Source organism: Macrobrachium nipponense, chromosome 8 (assembly GCF_015104395.2).
Source record: "Macrobrachium nipponense isolate FS-2020 chromosome 8, ASM1510439v2, whole genome shotgun sequence".
Taxonomy (NCBI): domain Eukaryota; kingdom Metazoa; phylum Arthropoda; class Malacostraca; order Decapoda; family Palaemonidae; genus Macrobrachium; species Macrobrachium nipponense.
In genome coordinates this window covers 46,616,780-46,629,279 of record NC_087203.1, presented here as the reverse complement: position 1 = coordinate 46,629,279, position 12,500 = coordinate 46,616,780, and positions in this window count along the sequence as shown.

Here is a 12,500-nt window from a genome sequence, read left to right as displayed (position 1 = left end):
TATTTTTGTAGGAATATTTACAATACGATACGGTGTTTTTATATTGCATATATATATATATATATATATATATATATATATATATATATATATATATAATGTACGATTCCTGAAAAAGTTAGAATTATATATAAAACACACTTAACAATTCTTTGAACTGAGAAATCCTATTTGAAAAACTTGAATTAGAAATTTTTTATTCTGCATAAAACCCATTTCACATCTTAAAATTAAAAAATGAATGAATAAATAAATAAATAAATAAATAAGTAAATAAAGCTGAGGTAGAACCTGGAAATACGAATCTTAAAAAATCTGAACTGAAAAACTGAAGAATTTGTCTTAGCAAAAAAACCCCAATCGAGATTTTTTAATTTCGTCCAAGTGCAACGTGACACGAGATCTCCACGGGGCGCCGAAAAGACTGCACTCGACCTTTTGTTTTGGCAAATAAGGGAAGCCATCAATCGATCTCCTTTTTAATGAGAGGAAATGAGTCCAGAACAAAGGCTCCAGTCTGGCCTGAGCCCACAACAGAGGCGCGCGACTCCACCAAGGGCGCAGGGGCCTGACAGATGATACTGACAGACGCCCTAGCGTCGTCCAAGGTCTTCGACGAAATATGTCTTTACTTGTTTTAGCCTACCATTACTATTTTCATTATTATTATTATTAATTATTATTATCATTATTATCCATAAGATGGACCCTGTGGACCCTAATCATATGGAACAAGCATGTATTAATATACTTCTTCTTCTTCTTCTTCTTCTTCTTCTTCTTCTTCTGCTTCTTCTTCTTCTTCTTCTTCTTCTTCTTATTATTATTATTATTATTATTATTATTATTATTATTATTATATCACATTATTCAGAAGACGAACCCTATTCATATGGAACAAGTCCACCCACCTAAGGGCCATTGACTTGAAATTGAAGCTTTCAAACCATATTATTATTATTATTATTATTATTATTATTATTATTATTATTATTATTATTATTATTATCCATAAGATGGACCGTATTCATACGGAACAAGCCTGTATTATTATTATTATTATTATTATTATTATTATTATTATTATTATTATTATTATTATCCGGTAGATGAACCCTATTCACAAGGAACAATCCCACCACAGGGGCCACTGACTCGAAATTGAAGCTTACTTATTAGAAAGATTAATTAATAAATCAATAAATAAATTTTAAAAAATGACAATACAAGGAAAATTGTATCAGGGTAGTAATGCATTGCCCCTCGCTTGAACTAAAATTCCAATTATACGACTAATTCAGGAGGGAGGTTGTTCCACAGCCTAAAAGTGTGAGGAATAAAGGACCTCTGGACAGAAAGACAGAATTAGGGAGCAGTTAGAGAGAGGAGAGACGCACACGCCTTAGAAATACCTACAGTCCTACACGTGAGGTGGACTGACGACACTACCCGATAAATTTAACGAACGGTGGTGTGAGGACAGTATAATCACAAATCGGTGCAATCGAGTTTTCTGTACAGCGTACAATGCTGCATGAAACTTTCAGCTACGGCCAGGTGGTGCCCTGTTTTGTCGGTGCTTATATGGTTGCCAGACGAACGATCATGGCAAACTTTAGCCTTAAATAAAGTCAAAACTACTCAGGCTAGACGGCTGCAATTTGGCACGTTTGATGATTGGGGGTTGGATGATTAACGTACAAATTTGTAGCCCTCTAGCCTCCGTAGTCTTTAAGATCTGAATGCGGACGGACACACAAAAAAACCATATCAATAGTTTTCTTTCACAGAAAACTAAAGCTGGTAGGCGTAAAACGACAGCAACGATTAAGATTTTTGTGGCTTATGTATGAAAGGATAATAATGGGATCAAGAGACGGTGAAATGACATCTCACGATGTCTTTTTTGTAAAAAAAAAAAATAAAAAAAATAATAATAATAAATAAATAAAATAAAATGTAAAACGATAAAACGAAAAGGTACCAAATATTTCCTGCTATTTCTTATCCAACAAATATATACTTTCAAAAAACAAGCGGTAATATTCGGTATTTATTATTTTGAATATAAAGTCACTGTGCAGAGAATAATCAAGGAAAAATTGAATGACTATAAATATACATGTGTATATATCTGTATGTATGTTTGTATACATAATAACATATATGTATATGCAACGCTCTTTCGGATATTTACAAAACTTTTTACATTTTCGAAAACAAAAACTAATTTCTAAAGAGCGATACTTTGATGAGAGAGAGAGACTGGAGGTGAAACTGAAAGAGAGAGATATATATATATATATATATATATATATATATATATATATATATATATAGAGAGAGAGAGAGAGAGAGAGAGAGAGAGAGAGAGAGAGAGAGAGAGAGAGAGAGAGAAGTAGCAAGCCATCGTCGCACCATTCACACTCACATAAAAATGCGAGGGGAAAAATTGTGCGGGAATATTTTCTTTTCAGATATTTGCAGGGGTCGATGACGTGTCAGGACCAGAGGAGGAGGAGGAGGAGGAGGAGGAGGAGGAGGAGGAGATGGAAAGGGGAAGAATACAACAAGGGGGGCGGGGGAGCAAACGACCCAAAGGCCCCCTGAGGGAAAGAGAGGGGACAGTGGCAGGTTTTTACCATTATTACCACATAGGGTCGCCTGGGGATCGGAAAGGAAAGAGAGAGAGAGAGAGAGAGAGAGAGAGAGAGAGAATTTCTAAAGGTTTGTATAGCCATGATAACAATGACAGCTATTAATTATTCAATCGTCCCTTAGTCTACCATATATCAGAAAATACAATTAGTAATATCAGTCACTCTTTGAAAACCAACAAAACTCATCCATTCAATCTTTGAAAACCAACAAAACTCATCCATTCAATCTTTGAAAACCTATCAAAATCCATCCAGTCAATCTTTGAAAACCAATTAAAACTCATCCATTCAATCTTTGAAAAACCAACAAAACTCATCCATTCAATCTTTGAAAACCTATCAAAATCCATCCAGTCAATCTTTGAAAACCAATTAAAACTCATCCATTCAATCTTTGAAAACCAACAAAACTCATCCATTCAATCTTTGAAAACCTATCAAAATCCATCCAGTCAATCTTTGAAAACCAATTAAAACTCATCCAGTGACTTTATGAAACCCATCAAAACTCATCCAGTCAGTCTTTGAAAAACAATAAAAACTCATCTATTCAATCTTTGAAAACCTATAAAAACTCACCCAGTAAACGTAGAGGAACAGGTCATAGAAGGAGAGAGAGAGAGAGAGAGAGAGAGAGAGAGAGAGAGAGAGAGAGAGAGAGAGAGAGAACGAAATTCCACGATGTATACAAAAATGATTTTAACTGTCACGAGAAGAAGAGAAAATAAGAATTTGGGAGACGGATGGAAAGGCTGTAAAACCTGGAATTAAATGAAGAACTGGAATACCAGGCATGATACTGAAGGGAGCGAAGGACTGGAGAGAGAGAGAGAGAGAGAGAGAGAGAGAGAGAGGCAGGCTGTTATAGCAGAGGGATTCTAGCATAGACGGCGTAGGGGGTCTTACAAGGAGAGAGGAGAGAGAGAGAGAGAGAGAGAGAGAGGACCGTAAAAGCTGATAAACTTGGAATGGGAAAACAGGGGAGAAGAGGAGTAATGGAGATTACAAGAGGGGGAAGAAGCAGAAAAATGAAGAGGGGGAAATGATGATTTGCGATGAAACGCAGAACAACCGACAATAACAGCAGGGAAGAACGTAGGGTGGAGAGAGAGAGAGAGAGAGAGAGAGAGAGAGACATATATAACTTAATTCCTCTTTGCTTTTTAACAGACAATAGCAACAGAGAGAGAGAGAGAGAGAGAGAGAGAGAGAGAGATACCTTAATTTCTCCTTGCTTTTTAACAGACATTAACAGCAGAGAAGAGAGAGAGAGAAGGGATGAACGTAGGGTAGCTAGAGAGAGAGAGAGAAAGAGAGAGAGAGAAAGAGAGAGAGAGAGAGACATATATACCTCAATTCCTCTTTGCTTTTTAACCGACAATAACAGTAGGGAAGAACGTAGGGGAGGTAGGTAGAGAGAGAGAGAGAGAGAGAGAGAGAGAGAGAGAGAGATAGAGAGAACTCAGTTCCTCCTACCTTTAATTTCTATCCATTTTCCTTTCCTCTTCTTTCCAGGAAAACAACAAAAAAAGAGAGGTTTATAATAACGGTTGTAAAAAGCAATTATGTGATAAAGTCCGCGTGCTAGTAATTAAAGGAGAGACAAAAAGAAGAAGAAAAAGAAGAAGAAGAAGAGAGAGAACTGGAGGTTAAAAAGAAAAGAAAAGAAAAAAATCTGCCTCAAATGGAGTGTAATAGGAACGGCAGGTGCAGGAGAAAAAAAAAAAAAAAAAACTCTGAAAACGAAATGATTAAACGTTAATTGACGCGGAAAGAATTGCATAAGAGTACGCGTCGTGATCAACTGTTATTAAAACAATCGGTGCCGGAAAAAAGTAAACTATTTCTTTAATAGTCATTTATTTATTTTTTTATTTTTTTATTATCATTTTTTTTATCCATTAATTATTTTGTTCGGCAGAGCCTTGGTGGGGGAGGGGGGAGGGGGGGGGGAATTTGAAACAGGTAATCATAGAATAGAATATAAGATTTAGGCTAAAGCCCAACCAAGCGCAGGGACCTACGAGTTCAATCAGGTTGAAACTGACAGCTAAAACGTTTGAAAGGTGTAACAGGAGGAAAGTAAGTTGGAAGAAAGAGAATATGAACGGAGGTACAGTAAAACGAATGAAAGGAGAGTTTAAGGAAGGGACGCTGCAAATAGCCTTTGAGTAATGCCTACGGTGCAAAGCTTGAGGTGCACTGGCGACACTATCCCCCCCTATGGAGGTTAGGAGTAAAAGACATGAAACATTTCTTGTTGGAAATTGGAAGGAATTTACGACGAAGAACGACCGAAGATAAAGATGTTACTGAATATAATAATAATAATAATAATAATAATAATAATAATAATAATAATAATAATAATAATAATATCACGGAAGGAGACACGCTTTCAAACGACCTTGAACTTAGCTGCATCCATACTGATATTGTTTTTAATAATAATAATAATAATAATAATAATAATAATAATAATAATAATAAACATTCTTTTTGATAATAATAACTGTAATCTTTCATAATGATAAGAATAATAATAAGAGTCATAATTAATAATAATAATCAATCGCTGACTCTTGTGCCTGTGGGTACCTGATAAACAAACTGCAATATCGCTTCAATCTTTCCACTGAATCACAACAGACATACACATACTCACACAAACATACATACACACAAACACACAAACACACACACAAACTCCCTCACCGCCTTTCGGAACAGAAATAAGGGACTCGAACGCTCCTCCATTTTTTCCAGAACATGAATCGGTTAATTGCTGAGGGACATTTTGGAAGCCAAATCCAGAGATGTGTGGGTGGGGGGAGGGGGATGGGGGGAGGGGGGTAGGGGGGAGGGGGAGGGGGGAGGGAGATGTCCGCCCGCGCATGCGCACGGGCGTATATGTCATTTCCTCTATCTTGTCAGTGATGAACTGGAAGTAATTCGTTTTCATTGGACTGGAATTACAAAATATTCATTCTCTCTCTCTCTCTCTCTCTCTCTCTCCTCTCTCTCTCGTCGATTGCATATATATATATATATATATATATATATATATATATATATAAAAACAATATAAATATATAAATAAATAAGTTTTATATATATAAATATAAAATATCTATAATAAATAAATAAAGAAATAAATATATTATATATATATTTATAGATATAAAACATGAATTCTCTCTATCTCTCTCTCTCTCTCTCTCGGATACTTCAAGAAGCATTTTACTAAAACGTGAGATTTGTATTACATTTTTATGTTTGTAGTTGCTAGCCAGGGGCCTAAGAAAGGAACGCTGCAAAGCAAAGACCCCTTGAGTAATGCCTACAGTGCACCACGCGAGCTCCACTGACGACACTACCATCCTACGGGGCTTCAGTGTTATTATAATACACCTGTCAAAACGTAGAAGCGATTTCAAATCCTCAGGTGACACGGGCAATTTTGGGACTCTTCGAGAACAAGAGGAACCAAGCGGCCGCATTGAAAAAGAACTCGGATACATTCTCATTCCCACTCAGGTAGTACATTCCCATTCCCACTAAAGGCCGCTGCGGGCGGAGGATCGGCGGGAGGAATGGTGTCTGCCCCAAAGACTTCGTTCGCGCCTGGGACGGGAATCGACGTGGATCTACGTTTCACGGGTAAATCACATTTCAAGTCGCCGTTTCCCTAGCCTCCGGGTCTCTCTCTCTCTCTCTCTCTCTCTCTCTCTCTCTTCTTCTTCTTCTTCTTCTCTGTCTCTCTCTGCTCTCTATCATACAAACATCTTTCTCTATCCCTCTCTCACATAAACACACACCTCTCTTTCTCTCTCTTTTACATACACCTCTTTCTCTCCTTGTCTCTCTCTGCTCTCTATCATATAAACATCTCTCTCTCTCTCTCTCTCTCTTCTCTCTTTGCTCTCTATCACACAAAGATCTCTCTCTCTCTCTTCTCTCTTTGCTCTCTATCATACAAAGATCTCTCTCTCTCTCTCTCTCTCTCTCTCTTCTCTCTTTGCTCTCTATCATACAAAGATCTCTCTCTCCTCTCTCTCTCTCTCTCTCTCTCTCTCATAAACACCTCTCTCTCTCTCTCTCTCTCTCTCTCATACATCCCTCCCTACGCAGTACCGAGAGAGAGAGAGGGGTGTCCAAAATAAAACGAATAAACACTCATCCAAATTCTAATCGAACGAGAGAGAGAGAGAGAGAGAGAGAGAGACAGAGAGAGAGAGCCAGCCTAAGCCAACACAGACTAACAAACGGGAGCACACACAAACAACACAAGCAAAGGGACGCGCCGGAGCAACACAAACAGAACAACAGGAACTCAATAGTAATCAACATCAAAGAACAACCGAAGAGGAGGAGGAGGAGGAGGAGGAGGACCTCCTCTCTCTCTCTCTCTCTCTCTCTCTCTCTCTCTCTCTCTCAAATGGACGAGAAAAACCAGCGGAGATGTAATCATTGGATGTCAGGGTTAGTGACATAGTCAAGAGGGACTCACCACCATCACTGGCATGGCGACAAAAGAAATGGGTGACTGAGGGAGGTACCAGCTCCTCCTCCTCCTCTTCCTCCTCCTCCTCCTCCTTCTGACGTGGCCACAGGAAGTTTGGGGGTGTGGAGGGGGTGGGGAGGGAGGTTTGCCTAAATCACTTCTACGACTATACTGCTGTAGAAGCTGCTGTAGGATGGAAGAAGGTTGGGGGAGACATTACATCTAAACGTCCACAGTTTCGATGCCAGAGGCAAGGGGGTGTGGGTCTGCTGAAATGGGACGTCTCACGACTTTTGCTGTAGCTTCTGTAGCTGGCTGGAGGAGGGAGGGGGAAGGAATGGCGGGGGGGGGAACGGGGGGGGGGGGGGGGGAGGATGGGGGGGGGGTTACAGGAAAGTCAGGAAAAACGCCGCAAATAAACCTCTACAGTTTCGACTCTGGCTTCTGACTTGCAAGTCTGGATCCTAAACATTTACGAAAGCTGGTCTGTCTATCACTCCTTTGATTTTTCTCTCTATTCCTTTTTTTTTTATATAGCTGTATATGTGATTATAATATAATAATATATAAATATTATATATCTAATGATATATGTATATATGTATGTATGTATGTATGTGTTCTATTCTTTATCAGAATTGAATATGCAGCTACCCGCTTTCCTGAGAACGAGTGAACTATTCCGTCGCCGCATCGCATTTTTTTTCGCTCTAATTAGAAATGAGATCGAGTTTGGAGCGAAAAAATCGAAAAACCATTCTAGATAAAGTTGTATGTCACCCTGCCAACCCCCCTTAAAAAACGACGCTATTTTAGATAAAGTTTCAAGCAAAAATGCCACCTAGTTTTTTTTTTTTTTCGTTTTTGGTGTCAGGGTGAACAAGTACTTCTATTAGATACCATTTTGGGAACTATGGTGCTGCCTGAATCAACCTTTGCACTGTTATTTCTTCAACATGCACACTCTTAGTCATTGTAAGTTAGACATATCTACTAAAAGGAGCCCATAAAAACGTCAAAATATAGAAGAGAGTAAGTACTTTATTTCAGACACTGCTGTCTCTCTCTTCATTACCTACCTGAAGAGAGAGAGAGAGAGAGACAGCAGCCTGTGAAATACAGTAATTACTTTCTATGTTTTGGCGTTTTTATGGGTTCCTTTTAGTAGATATAATTGTGCTGTAACAGAACATCTACCTGTAATATGTGAATATGTGTATATATATATATATATATATATATATATATATACATATATATATATATATATATATATATATATATATATATATATATACATATATATATATATATATATATATATATATCTATATATTATATATATATACATACATACACACACACATAAGCCCAATACATCCACCATACGAAGAAACTAAACGTCTCTCGTGAACAGCAGCAAAACATTAAGTCCACAAGAGAGAGAGAGAGAGAGAGAGAGAGAGAGAGAGAGAGAGGTGTGTTAAGTATAAGTGCGTGCCTGGCCCAGCCCAATTCTTTTTGTAAGGATACAACTAGGCTGCTACTACTAAAACAGCGATCACATCCACGAATACCATCCATCACCCGCCTGACACATCATCCAAAACTATCGTTCACTTTCCCAAAACCGTTCGCTCGACCGCCGATACCTCGCTGACCAGGACCTTAAGTAAAACAATTGACAAAAAACGCTGAAGAATTATGGAAACGTCACGAAAACACACACTTTGGCCTCCAAAAGAGCTCGTGACAGCTCATATGGAGGCCATTGATTGGCTCGTCATGTTATAAGTATCGTCCGTGGTGGAGATGTATTCTTTTTTTTCTTTTTAAGAGAATTGCTATATTACGTTTCCGCTATAATTTAAAAGCTTCACGAGGCGAGGAACTGTATATATAATATATATATATATATATATATATATATATATATATATATATATAATATATATACATATATATAAATATAATATATATATATATATATATATATATATATATATATATATATATATATGCATTACGATTTAACTTAGTGATTGCGTGCGTGCGTCTCTCTCCGTCTCTCTCTCTCTCTCTCTCTCAAGACGACATGCATGCCTGAAGCAGTCATGCTTAATAAAGAACGTCATCCATTCTTGAGGAATATAACATATGACACCGAATACCTTATTCATCGAATTCATCGAACACGTTAACATATTCTCCCTGTCAACTTTCTCTGCTCGAACAAGTCGCTCTGCCAATGTTTACGCAAGTGGGGTTATCGAGACGTGAAATCCAAGTAAGTGACGTCAAGAAGAAGAAGAAGAAGAAGGCTACAAAGAGAGTCGCGTCTTACTAAAAAAAAATAACAACAAAAACATCATCATCTCCGTAGGTGATCCTTAAAGAATTCATTCGTTGCTTTTTTGATGTCACCTTCTCAAAAGACGACTTCAAAAGTTCATATCGGAACACCTGCTGAGTAAGATCTCCAACGCCTGACTCATGAATGAGTTTGTTGCAGCCGAGGGATAATAAAAAAAAGAAGAAAAAAAAAAGAAAATAATTCACCACAACAGTGTTCAGACGTCCATTGATTTCTCTCCGAATTCTTATTTTTAATACGTCCGACAGACGCGTCTGAGAAGATGAGGTGCGGTTCGTCCTCTCCGTCAGATATGACACCCAGAGGAGGTAGTCTTACTTAGTTCCTCGCTGGACGAGTGGTTTTCGCGCTCGGCTGCCAATTCGGTGGTCCGAAGTTAGATTCCCGGCTCTGCCAACGCGGAATCAGAGGAATTTATTTCTGGTGATTGAAATTCATTTCTCGATATAGTGTGGTCCATATCCCACAATAAGCTGTAGGTCCCGTTGCTAGGTGACCAATTGGTTCCTATCTAATCCTTCGGGCCAACCCTGGTAAAACTAAGATATACTTTTTTAGTGCCATCCTTTAGGACCGCCAAGTTGCAACCTAATCCCTTTCTTTTACTGTACCTCCTTTCATATTTTCTATCTTCCATCTGGCTTTTCTCAAACCTCTCCTAACAACTGATGCATAGTGCAACTGCTTTGAGGTTTTCATCCTGTTGCACCTTCCGAACCTTTTACTGTCAATTAACGTTTCAGCGCTCAATGACCTCATAGGTCCCCAGCGATTGGCCTGTGGCCTAAATTCTATATTCAGTTTAATCCGTCAGGCAGGAAACACAGAAGTTTCGTAATAGCGAAGGCCCGAGGTGACAACTGACGCGTCAAAAGGACATTCAGTTTACCGAGGGCCATTCCGAGTACTAAATATCATGATGGCCTTCTCTTGCCCTACGGCCTGTCCTTTGCTAAGTCTCCCGTAGATATTCTCACTCCAAATGACTCTCTCTCTCTCTCTCTCTCTCTCTCTCTTTCATCGTCGATTCCGAACATGTTAATTCTCTCTTGCTCTGCGCGCCTAAACTTCAACTTGGATACTCTTGTAGGCAAATCGCAAAATCTCTCTCTCTCTCTCTCTCTAAGTTCATGGTCTTGCTTGTGCTCTTAAGAGATAAAGAGCGCAGTTTTTATTTGCCCGTAGGCTTGAAAGCTTGAAAGTAGAAATAAGGTCCCTATTCAAACGTTTGGAAAATAGGCAAGATAAATTACAGCAATGTGTGTGCCTGATGATTATACGAACAAAGTTACAGCTACGAAGGGAAATTGAACAATGATTATATATATACATGGGAAAACCTCCATGTATTTCATACGGTAAGCGTGGACACGAAACGGAAGGCAGACCCCCACACACAGGCTCTCTCTCTCTCTCTCTCTCTCTCTCTCCACCTCTTTCTCTCCATTCTAACAGGTAATGAAAATGAGAGAGTTGCATCATAACATAACGTTATTACAAGAATAAATCAATTAAACTAAGTAATCCCACCAGTCTTACAGACAACTTAAAACAACTCATTGTCAAGTCACCCAAAAGGTCACACTTTCCTGGGAACTCTGTCCCACCGAAATCCAGAACCATCTGCCAAAGATACAGAACACATTCTGGTAAGTACACACACAAGTTTAAAGACAAAGTTAATAAAATGGAACATCTTACAAGATATCAAACAAGCCACCCCTTTGGCTAAAGTAAAGGTAACACTTACCCATTCCCAACCGGAATATCACTCACTGATAAATAAAAACACTTTGGCATCTGCCATCATGGCTTCGCTTCCTCCCCGAATGTCTGTGCAAGTCTTCCCATAAACTTGGCATTATGAATAGAAGAGGCGCACACGCACATACGAATGCACACTTCGACAACGCCTCGCGGTTCTAGCTGCATCTAGTTTCACAAAGGCACTTTGGGAAGAGTTCATAAACTGTCGTACATTGACTCGACAAACTAAGCATTTTTATCTCACGCCATCCCCTAGAAACTCATTCATCAGCTACCCTCAGGTCGTTACTCTGCACTGTCCTCCACATTCCACAGGTTACAGAGAATGCACGAACAATATATTATTAATCAAAACCCTATGTCTTACAGATTGCTCGGCCTCGCACCTATATGCTAGCTCCCGCCTATGTCTACATATATATATATATATATATATATATATATATATATATATATATATATATATATATATATACATATATAATATATATATATATATATATATATATATATATATATATTATATTTATCTATATATATATATATATATATATATATATATATATATATATCTATATATATATATATATATATCTATATATTATATATATATATATATATATATATATATATATATATATATATTTATCTATATATTACATCTATCTATCTATCTATCTATCTATCTATCTATATATTATATATATATATATATATATATATTATATTTATACAATATATTATATCTATCTATCTATCTATCTATCTATCTATCTATATATATATATATTATGTATATATATATCTATATATTATATCTATCTATCTATCTATCTATCTATCTATCTATATATTATATATATATATATATATACATATATATATATATATATATATATATATATATATATATATATATATATACCTATATATATATATAGTATATATTTAATCTTCTCAAAATCGTAATCATTGTGGAAGTCACAAACAGATATCACTTGTATAATAATAACAACAACAACAACAACAACAACAACAATAATAATAATAATAATAATAATAATGATAATAATAATATAACCGCTATCTTTTCAGAATCCATAATCATGGTGTCAGTTGCTACAGCTGATATCACTAATAATAATAATAATGATAATAGTAACAATAATAAATCGATTCGCAACAAAGCAGATGC